The sequence below is a fragment of the Rana temporaria genome, chromosome 5 (assembly GCF_905171775.1).
Source record: "Rana temporaria chromosome 5, aRanTem1.1, whole genome shotgun sequence".
NCBI classification, from domain to species: domain Eukaryota; kingdom Metazoa; phylum Chordata; class Amphibia; order Anura; family Ranidae; genus Rana; species Rana temporaria.
The window spans coordinates 410,549,827-410,565,362 of NC_053493.1; the positions used below are offsets into that span (position 1 = coordinate 410,549,827).

The 15,536-nt window shown below is 44.6% G+C and overlaps 1 protein-coding gene across 1 annotated transcript in view; it reads right to left on the reverse strand.

Annotated features, from left to right (window-relative positions):
- Nucleotides 1-15,536, reverse strand: part of PTK2 (protein tyrosine kinase 2) — a 458,969-nt gene that overhangs the window by 413,237 nt on the left and 30,196 nt on the right. The gene's annotated exons all lie outside the window — the stretch shown is intronic.

Below are 15,536 nucleotides of genomic sequence, written 5' to 3' on the forward strand. Positions count from 1 at the left end.
CCAGTTGTCAGAATGACAATCGGCTGTTTTTTTTTTATTTTATCCCCGTACATACCGTATTTTCACCGCCGCTTCCGGGTATGTCTTCTGCGGGACTGGGCGTTCCTAATTGATTGACAGGCTTCCGACCGTCGCATACTGCGCGTCACGAGTTGCCGAAAGAAGCCGGACTGCGAGTCGGTTCTATACGGCGCCTGCGTACCCACGTTCGGCTTCTTTCGGCAACTCGTGATGCGCAGTATGCGACGGTCGGAAGCCTGTCAATTCGGAACGCCCAGTCCCGCAGAAGACATACCCGGAAGCGGCTGTGAAAATACGGTATGTACGGGGATAAAAAAAAAAAAAAAAAAAAAAACAACAGCAGATTGTCATTCTGACAACTCGGCTGAATCTAATGTTAACAATTTTTTTTTTGGGTGAACCCCCACTTTAAGGTATGGACGTCGGAACAGCGTCGTATTTTACGTCGTTTGCGCAAGTCGTACGTGAATGGGGCTGGGCGCAGGTTACGTTCACGACGAAAGCATTGAGCCGACGCATCTTAGGGAGTATTTGCGACGTGATTCTGAGCACGCGCGCGCATGCGCCGTTCGATCGGCCATGCATTCACATGGGTCACGCTTCATTATAATACAACACGCTCCACTGCCTTGCTACTTTGAATTACGCGGGCTTACGCCGGCCCATTTACGTTACGCTGGCGTACATATGGGAGCAAGTGCTTTGTGAATACAGTACTTGCCTCTCTACGTTACGTCGGCGTAGCGCATATGAGATGCGGTACGCCCGCTCAAAGATACGACAATGTATCTGAATCGCGGCCTCAGTCTTTAAGTGGCGATCAACAACCCCCCTCCCCTTCCCCCTCCCCCTCCTCTTATTTGTTTTTCGTCTGTTCATGTACATTGTTTTCTGTGTATGTGAGAAATAGAATAGGCTTACATTATTCACTGTGTAAACCACACTGCTTGTTTCTGTTCTCTGTACAGGGAAAACAATCAATATACAAAACTTTATTAAGAAAAAAGAAGACTCCTTTTCCCTCAGTGCTTCTCATCACTTACATTGTTTCATGTAAAGTGAACTGACTTAATATTATGATCTTTGATGGATGTAACAATGAGTGGGATATGAATTCCTGGCAAATTGAGGGAGCCTTGGGGGAAGGCAGAACCATTGTATGGATGGCAATCACACAGCTCCACCCAGAGGTTATTTAGAGGTACTGCAGCACACAAAACAACACTCAAAGCCATAAAATACCAAAGGCACAGGAACAAAATTCAGGGCTGGATTCAGATAGAATGGTCTATGTGCCGGCGTAACGTATATCAGATACGCTACTCCGCCGTAAATTTGGGGCGCAAGTTCCGTATTCAGAAATAACATGCGGCCTAAGTTACGGCGGCGCAACGTATGTGGGCCGGCGTAAGCCCGCCTAATTCAAATGGGGATGTTGTGGGCGTGTTTTATTTAAACGTATTTTACGTTTTTTGAGAACGGCGCATGCGCCGTTCATGAAAGAATCCCAGTCCGCATGCTCGAAAATTATGCCGCAAAGCCTCATTGGTTTCGACGTGAACGTAACTTACGCAAAAAAGCCCTATTCGAACGACTTACGCAAACGACGTAAAATTTTCAAAACTCGGCGCGGGAACGACGTCCATACTTAACATTAGCTACGCCTCATATAGCAGGGGTAACTTTACGCCGGAAAAAGCCTAACGTAAACGACGTAAAAAAAATGCGCCGGCGGGACGTACGTTTCTGAATCGGCATAAATACCTAATTAGTATATTCCTCGCGCAAATATACGGAAGCGCCACCTAGCGGCCAGCGTGAATATGCAGCCTAAGATACGACGGTGTAAGACACTTACGCCGGTCGGATCTTAGGGAAATCTATGCGTAACTTATTCTCTGAATCAGGCGCATAGATACGCCGGCCCGCACTCAGAGATACGACGGCGTATATTCGCAGGTTTTGCAGCTTCCTCCAAAATTGAAACACTGCAATTTGCCCAAAGACATTTTAATTTGCCACCAAAAAGCTACAAAATCACGCATCATTGGGCAGTACTGGGGTCCCTTTGGTTCAGTTTCCAGCCAGGACAATATTTGCATGGGCCAGGGACGGTCAGGTTGGGGGGGGGGGGGGGGGGGGGGAGTGCTAGATGCTGCACATCCTCCAGCCAGGAAAGGAGGCGTGTTATATCCGACTTGCTGCCGCTTCTAATGAACCTAAAGAAGCTCACAGTGTGCCGCAAAAGTAATGTCAGTACAGCAGAAAAAACTGTACAAGACTGAAGGGAAGGCTGGAGGTCCGATTTAGGTTATTAGATATTATGGAGAATGTGACAAAAAGCAAGGCCTCCTAATGCACCAGGGTCAGGAGACGATGGTCTGAGGGCACCAGGTTACCGGCAAGAAGATATAAAAAGGAGATGGAGGAACACAGCAGCTTTACCTGCAGCAAAATACAACTCCTGAGCACACTCTGCTCTCTTCATGCATTCCAGTGCTTGACTTTTCATTTTGCCTGGAGTGCAATAAGGAGGAGAAGTTCACACAAAGTCTCTTGCTCTCCTAATAAAAGTCTAAATGGATGCATTACTACCAAAGATACAGAGGACAGGCCTGAAACTACTTTTTAACCACTTAACCTGCATAATGGTCTGGGTCTTAAGGACCTGGCCCCTTTTTGCGATTCGGCACTGCGTCGCTTTAACTGACAATTGCGCGGTCCTGCGACGTGGCTCTCGAACAAAATTGGCGTCTTTTTTTCCCACAAATAGAGCTTTCTTTTGGTGGCATTGGATCACCTCTGCGGTTTTTATTTTTTTCGCTATAAACAAAAATAGAGCGACAATTTTGAAAAAAAATCATAAATTTTTAACTTTTTGCTATAATAAATATCCCCCAAAAAATATAAAACATTTTACTCAGTTTAGGCCGCTACGTATTCTACTACCTATTTTTGGTTAAAAAAAAATAAAAAAAATCGCAAAAAGAGTTTATTGATTGGTTTGCGCAAAATTTATAGCGTTTACAAAATAGGAGAAAGTTATGGCATTTTTCTTAATTTTTTTTTACTACTAATGGCGGCGATCAGCGATTTTTTTTGTGACTTCGACATTATGGCGGACACATTTTTGTCATTTTCACAGCAAAAAGTGCTATAAAAATGCACTGATTACTGTGAAAATTACAAGTCGCAGGTGGCGCTAAGGGGTTATGTGTGCCCTAAGGGAGCGATTCTTACTGTAGGGGGGTGTGGCTGTAGGCGTGACATTACTGATCGTCATTCCCTAAATCAGGGAACAGACAATCAGTGTCACTGCCACACTGAAGAACGGGGAAGGTATGATTACACACACACCTCTCCCCGTTCTTCAGCTCCTGTGACCGATCGAAGGACACCGGCGGCGATCGGGTCCACGGGTGCGGTCACGGAGCTTCGGACCCACGGCTGGGCTCTTAAAGGCAACGTGCCTCTGTGCCCAGCCGTGCCATTCTGCCGACGTAAATGTGCAGGAGGCGGTCCTTAACTGGTTGCCGACCAGCCGCCGCATTTCTACGGCAGAAGGTCGGCTCTCCTGTGCGAGAGCCCGTAGCTTTATGTCGGCAGGCGAAGTGGTCACTAGGGGCGCGCGCCCCCTGCTCGCTCCCGACTCCTGCGCGGGTGCCCGGCAGTCGCGATCACCGCCGGGCACCCGCGATCGCTCGTTACAGAGCGGGGATCGGGGGAGCTGTGTGTGTCAGGGGTGAAATGCCTGACCGTCTGTTCATACAATGTATGAACAGCAATCAGTCATTTCCCCTAGTGAGGCCACACCCCCCCACCCTACAGTTAGAATGCACCCAGGGAACATACTTAACCCCTTCCCTGCCAGTGGCATTTTTATAGTAATCAATTCATTTTTATAGCACTGATCGCTATAAAAATGCCAATGGTCCCAAAAATGTGTCAAAAAAGTGTCCGCCATAATGTCGCAGTACCGGAAAAAAAAAAATTAAAAAAAAAAAAAAAATCGCTGATCGCCGCCATTACTAGTAAAAAAATAATAATAAAAATGCCATAAAACTACCCCCTATTTTTGTAAATGCTATAACTTTTGCGCAAACCAATCAATAAAGCTTATTGCGACTTGTTTGCGAAAAATATGTAGAAGAATACGTATCGGCCTAAACTCAGGAAAAAAAATGTTTTTTTTATATATTTTTGGGGGATATTTAATATAGTAAAAAATATTAATTTTTTTCAATATTGTCGCTCTATTTTTGTTTATCGCGCAAAAACTAAAAACCGCAGAGGTGATCAAATACCACCAAAAGAAAGCTCAATTTGTGGGGGAAAAAGGACGCTAATTTTGTTTAAGAGCCACGGCGCACGACCGCGCAATTGTCAGTAAAAGCGACGCAGTGCCGAATCGCAAAAAGTGCTCTGGTCTTTGACCAGCAATATGGTTCGGGGGTTAAGTGGTTAAGTGGTAAAAGAAAGCTGTGTAGATAATATACTTTTATCATAAATACAAAAACGTAACACTAATAAAACATGATGTATGTCAGTGATTACAGTAATTAGATCTAAACCAATTTACAGTGAAGGGGAATCATATTCACTCAAGGACACGGCTATTTCTTCAGAACAAAAAGGTAGAAATTTGCAACAAAGTTTGTTCCAATCCTTGCAATGTACAGAGATCACCCAGAGGGGAAAGATTTTTTTTCTTTAACCACTTAAAGCGGGAGTTCACCCATTTCTGTTTTTTTTCCTCTTTTCCCCTTAGATTGATGCTCGTTTTGTCTAGGGGAATCGGCTATTTGTTTTAAAATATGATCCGTACTTACCGTTTTCGAGATGCATCTTCTTCCGTCGCTTCCGGGTATGGGTCTTCGGGAGAGGGCGTTCCTTCTTGATTGACAGTCTTCCGAGAGGCTTCCCGTGGTCGCATCCATCGCGTCACTCGTAGCCGAAAGAAGCCGAACATCGGTGCGGCTCTAAACTGCGCCTGCGCACCGACGTTCGGCTTCTTTCGGAAAATCGTGACGCGATGGATGCGACCATCGGAAGCCTCTCGGAAGACTGTCAATCAAGAAGGAACGCCCAGTCCCGCAGCCCATACCCGGAAGCGGCGGAGAAGATGCATCTCGTAAACGGGTAAGTACAGCTCATATTTTAAAACAAATAGCCAATTCCCCTAGACAAAACGAGCAGGAAGCTAAGGGGAAAAAGTGCCCTCTAAGGGTGAACCCCCGCTTTAAGGACCGGGCCTGTTTTTCAGACTCTGTGTTTACAAGTTTAAAACAGTTTTTTTTTTCTTCTAGAAAATTACTTAGAACCCCCAAACATATATTTTTTTTTTCCTAACTCCCTAGAGAATAAAATGGTGGTCATTGCAATACTTTTTGTCACACCGTATTTGCGCGGCGGTCTTACAAGCGCATTTTTTCTGGAAAAAATTAACTTTTTCTTAATAAAAAAAATATGACAACAGTAAAGTTAGCCCATTTTTTTTTTATATTGTGAAAGATATGTTAAGCTGAGTAAAATGATACCCAACATGTCACGCTTCAAAATTGCGCCCGCTCGTGGAATGGTGACAAACTTTTACCCTTAAAAATCTCCATAGGCGACATTTAAAAAAAAAATCTACAGGTTGCATCTTGAGTTACAGGAGGAGGTCTAGGTCTAGAATTATTGCTCTCTGCAACAATTGCAGCAATACCTCACTTGTGCGGTTTGAACACCGTTTTTATATGCGGGCGCTACTCATGTATGCGTTCACACTTTAAAAAATAAAAAATAAAAAATAGGTCACTTTTATTCCTATTACAAGGAATGTAAGCATCCCTTGTAATAGAAAAAAGTATGACAGGTCCTCTTAAATATGAGATCTAGGGGTCAAAAAGATCTCACATCTCATATTTAGACTAAAATGCAATAAAAAAAAAAAAATTGTCATTTGAAAAAAAAAACAAAAAAAACGTGCGTTTAAGACACATGGGCGGAAGACACGTTTTGACGTTGCTTGCGCCCTGCTATGCTATGGTGACGGGTGGGGGCCATCTTCCCCCTCACCTGTATCCACACCAAGCAGCGTGAAGGACCTGATCGCCTCCGGTAAGTGGCGGAGGGCCCCTCTCCCACCACCGATAATGGTGATCTTGCGGCGAATTCGCCGTGGAGACCACCATCATCCATCTTTTCTGTGGCCGGTCCTGTAAACGATATCTCAGTTGTAGCAGCAGCTGCTGCCGTTACCGAGATATTCATCTTTAAAATGATGACCTATATAATATACGTGAGCCGGTCAATATTTGTGATAGCAGTTATTACTGACATGCGTTTCTCACATCAATCAGATACTTCCATTTATAAACTAGTGCAGTGCAACCTTTTCTTATACACAACACTGTGAATATTTTTTTTAAGCATCCTATTGAAAATGTGCACTATATATAAATAAAAATACAATTTTGAATAAACTACAAATAACAAAAAATTGTGAAACAACAATAACAGCGCATATTTTTAGCACTGATCGCTGTAATAACTGGTTCTCAAAAAAAAAAGTGTCAAAAATGTCAGTTAGGTGTCAGATCTGTCCACCGCAATGTTCGCAATCCCGCTTAAAATCACAGATTGCCATTACTAGTAAAAAAAAGCCATAAATCTATCCCCTATTTTGTAGAAGCTATAACTTTTGCGCAAACCAATCAATATACGCTTATTGTTTTTTTGTTTTTTGTTTTTTTAACAAAAATAATATCACTAAGGCCTCATGTACACTGCTGCTGGTAAACGGACGTTTAGGAGCAGTTGGGCATTTTTGTTTTTAACTCGCGTTTAGCAGCGTTTCGTTTACAGACATTTTCACATAAAAATAATAATATTTTTTTTTCCCCAAATGCTTCTAGACGCAAACGCGGCATGTAAACGCGGCTAAACGTCAGTTTTAAACGTGGGTTACCATCTGTCAAGTTAAATCGCTCGGGAGCAGTTGTAAAAACCTCCCGTGTACATGGAGCCTAAGGCTGCATTCACACCTGAGCGCAGCGTTTTGCGGCGTTTTTTCCGCAATTTGCCGCGACAAAACGCTGCGTTTTTTTTACAGGTCTAGGGTCACCAATGTAAAATGCCCAAACGCCCAAATTCGAGCGACAAAAAAGGGTCCAGAACTTGTTTGGGCTTCAGGCGTTCGGCGTTTTGTAGTGGAGATGTGAACCATCTCCATAGAGAATGATGTATTTTTTTCCCCTCTAGCGTTTTGGGGCGTCGCGCTTCAGGCGACAAAACGCTCAGGTGTGAATGCAGCCTAAAGGGTAGGACCTGGGCTTGAACCTGGGACCTCTGGTGTGTCCAGTAGGGACTCTGCTTGCTGAGCCACCTGGAATGCTGGACAGTTCATCGGATAGTTCCTTGAATGATCTTGTCTTGAATCTTGTTTTCCTTGAACCTTGAACCCTTTGCTCCTCCCATGAACTTCCTATAAAAGCCATGTCCCTGCACTTCCTGGTTGCCAGAATATTGTGCCTTCACCAGCCAATATCTTGCTGCCGACCGATCTTTGCTACCATTCGCTACCGACTTTTGGCTCGTTCCCCGACTACGTTTCTGCTTGATCCCTACCTGTTATATCTGCTTCCGGACTCCGGCTTGCTCACCTCCTGGTGGGGCTATCCTGAGGACTGCGACCTGGTACTAACACGCAGCAAAGCCCATCTCCACCATTAGGAGCTCTGGTGAATACCCGGTTAGTGCTTAGACCCCGCACCTCAGATGAACCCGTGTCATCAGCCAGGGTGACCTGTGTGAATATCCGCTCTGCTGCTATAGCTACTGGCCTCTGAGCCTGACTCCAGACCGTGACACCAAGAGTCCATTCACACCTGAGCGACAGGCGCGTTCGGCGGTAGCGGCGTATTTTGCCGCGATTATGAAACTTTCATTTTTTTTTTTTTCTTTCAAAAGTCTTCCCATTGCGGTCAATGGGAAAACGCCACTGTCGCCTGAAAATAAGGGTCCGGGACCTTTTTTCAGGCGACAGGCGTTTGGCGTCTATGAGATGTGAACCATCTCCGTAGACAGCAATGGGAATTCTCCCCTCTAGCGGCAGAAGCGTCCGGCGTTTTGTCGCTCAGGTGTGAATGCAGCCTAAAGGGTATGATGGATGCACCAGCAGTTTCTCTTCTCTTCTGCAGATACCGAGCAGCAAGAGAGCGCAGGAATCAAAATTCTTCTTTGCAGGCAACAGTTTGTTTTAAATATTTTGAGCAATAGCAACATAACCGTCAAGAAGCATGGCTCCCAGCGCCAATCACAAAGCGGACCTCGCATGGTGTTTGATTTACTGACCCATACAGGAGAGAATCTGTTTGCCCAATCCACGAATGAGAAAGCCTCGCTCACAGAACGCAAAGTACAAATCCTGCCTGCAGCAAATATTTTATACAGCGTGCGGTGGGAAAGCAACCAAATATAAATGAGCAGAACTGACTGTAAATAAGTGAAATATAAAACTAAAATTATTAAACATATAGGCTGAGCGGCCACTGCTATTCGCATACATCAGTCAGTCAAGACGCATCTAAGGGCCCTTTCACACTGAATGCAGTTGGCTGCATTATTCAACTGCATAGACAGCCTAAAATCAAGGCAATCCTATAGGCATAGTTCTCATTGGAGTTCAGCGCAGTAAAAAAAAAAAAAAAATAAAGAAGGGGGGGCGGGGGAGGGGAAGACGATGTAGAGCACGCTCCATCTTTCTGCACCGTAAATGCACGGAACGTGCTACAAACATCACACCGTGAGGGAGTGACGTCATCGTGGCTCTGGCCAATCACTCAGCCAGAGCACGTGAACCCGGTTTGAAAGACCGGGGGATAGTGTCAGCCCTATCAGCAGTGACAGTGCGGTGCTGGATGGCTTTGTTCTAAGCCAAGTATTTCATAATGTGCTAGTATGCGATGCAAACTAGCACATTATACCATTGTCTTGCAGGTGTTTTCATTTTTATTTTTTTACCAGCCGCGGTTTACAACCGATTTAATCTGGCCATGGTCTGTGGATCCTACTGGCCACGGGCTGTGGGTCCTGCTGACCTGTAGGTCCTGCTGGCCCGTGTGTCCTGCTGGGAGCTGGCCACTGGCCTGTAGAACCTGCTGGCCTGTGTGTTCTACTGGCCACTGGCCTGTAGGTCATGCTGGTAGCTGGCCATGGTCTGTGGGTCCTACTGGCCTCTGTGTCCTACTGGCCATGGGCTGTGGGTCCTGCTGACCTGTAGGTCGTGCTGGGAGCTGGCCATGGTCTGTGGGGCCAGCTCTTAGCAGGACCCGCAGCCATTTGGTTCAGAATATTTTTTTTGTTTTCCTCCTATAAAAAAAAAAAAAAAGTGCATCTTATGGTCAGGTGCGTCTTATGGTGCAAAAAAATACGGTAGATCTACAACTCATGATACATTGGTGTGATGGTCAGTGGGAAGAATGCTCCTTACACTTGTGGTCATTGAATAGAATCACCCGTTTACAGATAAAAGTAAAAAGATCAATGTCAGTGGGAACTTATCCGAGAGGCAAAAATTGCTCATTGTTCAAAGTAACCTCTGAAGGAACCCTTTGGGTCCATAGAACCCTGGCTGAGAAACTCTCCCTTAGAGGCTTGATAAAACACTCATGTGTTCAATGCAGGTTATTAAAAAAAAAAAAAACACAGAACCCATTCCTGCGTCACGAGAAAACATTTGTGAACGGCATCATCTACCCCCACCTGGTACAGCAATCAGACAGCTACACGCACAGCACATTAGTGTCACCTGCACAATGTTCCAATAAAATATCACGAGCAGCAGACAGGTCAAATACCACAATCAGAACGAGCGCTACAGAGGACGTCATTCCCTGAATAAACACAGGAATCCCACTAATAACAGAATCCCAGTATAAACGGGGTAAAGAGATCACCTACCACGTCCGCCGGCACAACTGAACAGCCCGAAAACCTGCATTGTGGTCACAGGGAGGGATTTTTCAGCGATCAGAACTTCATATCCAAACAGCTCCCACCGCGTTCTACCTACTACTGAACCGAAGACATTCTTTCCAGGCAAATCATAACATGTCCTACGTTTTTTTTTTTTTTTTACTCAAATGCTGTAAGCAAAGACTAATGACAGACATGGGATACAAGCGGTCAAAATCCTTTATTATCTGTAAAATCGAACTTCATTTTTACTCCAAGGAGTAGTACACAGGGATGTTTAACTCTTTTCGCTAATCTTTTGCCCTAAAATTTTAGGCCTGAAGATTACCGAAAAGCAGCCAGACATCTTATATTTGCTGAAATAATTTTAGAACATGATGGCAGTTGCAATTTTTTTTTAGTCGGATATTATCACACTGGTTTATCAAATGCAAATTAAGATTTTTTTTTTGATATATATATATATATATATATATTTCCCCAGGAGGGGTTCTGTTTATCTAAAAAAACACTTCCAGGTGGCCATATTGCATCTTACAGAAAATGACAGCGCTGCAGATTGAAAAGGAAAGTTAATTGATCAAATAAAAAAATAAAAACGAGGAATTAATCGTTAATTTCACACACACATTTTATATATATATATATATATATATATATATATATATATATATATATATATATATATATATATATAAAATGTGTGTGTGAAATTAACGATTAATTCCTCGTTTTTATTTTTTTATTTGATCAATTAACTTTCCTTTTCAATCTGCAGCGCTGTCATTTTCTGTAAGATGCAATATGCCCACCTGGAAGCGTTTTTTGATATAAACAGAACCCCTCCTGGGGAAAAATATATATATATATATATATATATATATATATATATATATATATATATATATATATATATATATATATATATCGGCTGCAAGTCACGTGAATGGCCTGAACATTGCCCTAAAAAAAAAAAAAAAAGGTACCGTATTTTCCGGCGTATAAGACGACCCGGCGTATAAGACGACCCCCTAATTTTCCAGGAAAATTTTTGGTTTTGGGATATACTCACTGTATAAGACTACCCCCTTTTTTTCAAGCCCCACTGTGCCATTACATGCCCCCACTGTGCCATTACATGCCCCCACTGTGCCATTACATGCCCCCACTGTGCCATTACATGCCCCCACTGTGCCATTACATGCCCCCACTGTGCCATCACATTACATGCCCCCACAGTGCCATCACATTGCATTCCCCCACAGTGCCATCACATTGCATGCCCCCACAGTGCCATCACATTGCATGCCCCCACAGTGCCATCACATTGCATTCCCCCACAGTGCCATCACATTGCATTCCCCCACAGTGCCATCACATTGCATTCCCCCATAGTGCCATCACATTGCATTCCCCACAGTGCCATCACATTGCATTCCCCCACAGTGCCATCACATTGCATGCCCCACAGTGCCATCACATTGCATGCCCCACAGTGCCATCACATTGCATTCCCCACAGTGCCATCACATTGCATTCCCCCACAGTGCCATCACATTGCATTCCCCCACAGTGCCATCACATTGCATTCCCCCACAGTGCCATCACATTGCATTCCCCCACAGTGCCATCACATTGCATGCCCCCACAGTGCCATCACATTGCATGCCCCCACTTTCCCCCCCACTGTGCCATCACTCACGTTTTGCAGGCCGGTGACAGTCTCCGTCTGCTGCGAGCGTCCATGATTTCAAAGCCGCGCGCCGTCTTCTCAGCGTGTCCTGTGATTGGCAGAACACAAATTTTCCCAGTAGCGCCTCTGTTCTATGTTCCGCCAATCACGGATGCCTTCTCATCTCGTCCGAGGATGAGAAGGCATCCGTGATAGGCGGAAAACAGAACAGAGGCGCTGCTGGGAAGATTTCTGTTCCGCCTATCACAGGACAGCGAGGACGTGCTGAGAAGACGGCGCGCAGCTTTGAAATTATGACGATCGCAGCTGCACGGAGACCGTACCCGGCGTATAAGACGACCCCCGACTTTGGATGCATTTTTTTGCATCCAAAAAGTCGTCTTATACGCCGGAAAATACGGTATTTAGGCACCTCGTTTTTAGAACAGACATGTAAAGTGTGGTATGCCTGCCTTTAATAGAGGGGCTGCCGGTAAGTTATCCTTTTGAGTTAACAAACACTTAAATTTAGTCTGTGATGTGCGCTGCTTTGGGGAATGAAATGGCTTCCAGTTTACATCTGCCTTAAAAAATAATCCTTATGTTTACATTAGGGCTGTGGAAATTAACCATTAATTCATCGATTAATCTTTAATTTTTTGGATCGATCAACATTTTTTTGATTGGTACTCACCTCTCCGCCGGCTTCTGGGTCTTCAGGGAGTGCCATCGGAGATCCGGTAACGTCACGGACACCGGCGGGACTTGCCGTGTCCATCTGAAGGGCTCCTTTGCTGTGCCTTCATATCTGCATGCCAACAGGACCTTACTATCTGCCACACGCAAGGGCTGTTACATTTCCTTCTATCACTTCCCTCTATCAACCTGGGATTCTACAGCCATCCACTGGGTGTTGTGATCGTTCCCTTCACGGGACATCTACATGCCGACGGACTGATGTCAACCCCTCCTCATCTGGATTCAGCAGTGGTATCATTGTACACATTTTTATACCAGTATCATACTTGGCTACATGTTTTTATGACTGCTTTTGGTACCGTTTGGTATTACTCGCACCATTTTTACAGTTTATGTAGCTACATCGATTTTATCTCCAGTGCAATGTTTATTTTGTTACCTACTTGAAGACTATAACAGTTTTAATGCTATTCCCATCGAGCGCTGCCTTTGTGTGTTTTTTGTATCCTGCTATCCATTTTTCCAGTGGCCGGTAGCTGCACTGGGAATCAGCCCGCAAGGAGGAGATCAGATAAAAGTAGTTGGATCTGTAAGTGCGTTATAATTAATCGAAATTAGTTGATTAATCGATTAAAATAAAAATCGATTAATCGAACAGAAAAATGTTGATCAGTAACAGCCCTAGTTTAAATGCATTTTATTTAATACAGGTACACTCAACACCAAATTTACATTATGCTCATGAAACTCAGCAAATATTGGAATATTATGGCAATTATGGACTCCTGTTTTTCTATGGCAGCCTGGAGGTCACAGGTTATTGGCTCCTAGCTGGCTTCGTGACATAACCAGCAGCGAGTGCCCACAAAGGCAGATGAAACTCTCACATAGATGAGATTGTATAGTCTGTAGCAGGAACAGATTATGCCGACCTTTCATTCTACGAAGAACAGAACTGGAAAAGAGTGCAATGATTTAGACGGGAACATAGCTGCCACTTTGAGTGAGCCTGCAGGATAAAGAGGAACAGAGGAACTGTACAGGGGAATCTCCTTGCTGACATTCAGTTGACTTGGCCAACCAGACTCCTATCTATAAACTTTTCATGGATGGGCTGACTTGAATAATGGTGCTTAGAGTTCCCGTTAGCTGTAAATTCACTGGAAATAAACATTGTGCAGTTGGCATCTGGGCTTACCAGCAGCTGCGGTGAGGGTTTGAGGGTTAAATTCTGCATAGAACACAATGCTTCTCGCCTGTCCTGAAGCAACACCTTGATAGTAATGTTTATCTGTATCTCGTTGTATAGAAATTAAAGTGGACTTTAAGTAATTTTTTCATCTTTCCATCTATTAAATCGTCTCCCCTTGTTGTTGTTTTAACTGGATAGTAAAACCTTTTTTTCTTCTGCCATTAAACCCCTTCTAAAAATGCATCCAAAGTCGGGGGTCGTCTTATACGCCGGTGACAGTCTCCGTCTGCTGCGCGCATCCATGATTTAAAAGCCGTGCAGACGCAGTCCTTGCCTCTCTAGCTCGTCACAGGCAGCGTCGACACACAGCTCTCTGCGCAGCGCTCCGAGTCCCCCCCCCCCCCCCTTCCGGCCGTGAGTGGAGTGACATTACGCCGCTGGAAGGGACCAAGAGACTCCTTCATAGGGGGAGTAAAAAGGCTGCAGCAGATAGGAAAGGGAGGCGACGGTCCCGGATGCAGGAGTGCACTCGGCACACAATTTGTACAGTGCCGCTGGCCGTGGCAGAGCTTCACCTGCGGCTGCGCCCCCCCTCCTATACGAAATGGTAGCGCCCAGGTCACCCTTCCGCCCCTGCCTTGTACCGGCGGCCCCGTGTTACCTCCGCCGAACCCTCAAGACTCACTCACCGAACCCCTGGGGTTCGATCGAACCCAGGTTAAGAACCACTGCTCTAAAGGAAGCAGATCAGTGTGTTGTGCATTGCATTAAAAAAAAAAAAAAAGAATTGGGTTCACTTTGGCCCACCCTGGGGTGCATTGGCAGTCCATGCAAAATAAATAGGCAGTCTTACTGCAACACCTTAACCACTACAGATCCGCACTATGGTCGAAAGACGTCCACAGCGCGGCTCTCAAGTGCCGAGTGGACATCTTTAGACGTCCTGTTGTTCCCTGTGCGCGCTGCTGGGGGCGCGCAGCGGGGAAACAACGTGCCCGGCGCATCGTTCGGGAGCCGATGCGAGTGCCTGGCGGCCGTGATGTCCGCCAGACACCCACGATCGTCGGTGACACAGCAGGACGTGGAGCTCTGTTTGTAAACACAGAGCTCCACGTGCTGTCAGGGAGAGAGGAGACCGATCTGTGTCTCTTGTACATAGGGACACAGCATCGGTCACCTCCCCCAGTCAGCCCCCTCCCCCCACACAGTTAGAACACACCCAGGGAATACATTTAACCCCTTCCTCGCCCCCTAGTGTTAACCTCTTCCCTGCCAGTCACATTTATACAGTAATGCATTTTTATAGCACAGATCGCTGTATAAATGTGAATGGTCCCAAAATTGTGTCAAAAGTGTCCGATACGTCCGCCGCAATATCGCAGGCCTGACGACAAAAACAAAAACAAAAAAAAAAAAAAACGCAGATCGCCGCCATTACTAGTAAAAAATGAAAAATAAAAAATAAATCATAAATTTATCCCCTATTTTGTAGGCGATATAACTTTTGCGCAAACCAATCAATAAACGCTTATTGCGTTTTTTTTTTAACAAAAATATGTAGAAGAATACGTATCGGCCTAAACCGAGGAAAAATATATTTAAAAAAAAAAAAAAAATGGGATATTATAACAAAAAGTAAAAAATAGTGTTTTTTTTTAAAAAATTCTGTCTTTTTCTGTTTATAGCGCAGAAAAAATAAAATCGCAGAGATGATCAAATACCACCAAAAGAAAGCTCTATTTGTGGGGAAAAAATTATAAAAAATATAATTTGGGTACAGCGTTGTATGACCGCGCAATTGTCATTCAAAATGCGTCAGCGCTGAAAGCTGAAAATTGGTCTGGGCACGAAGGGGGTTTAAGTGCCCAGTAATGAAGTGGTTAAAGAAAAGCTCCAGGCTCCTTAAAAACGATACTGTATGTATACTGGGTGCACATGTACATGTAGTTTTCCTTTAAATGTAGTCCCCAGTAAAAATGCTTTAGCAATGAA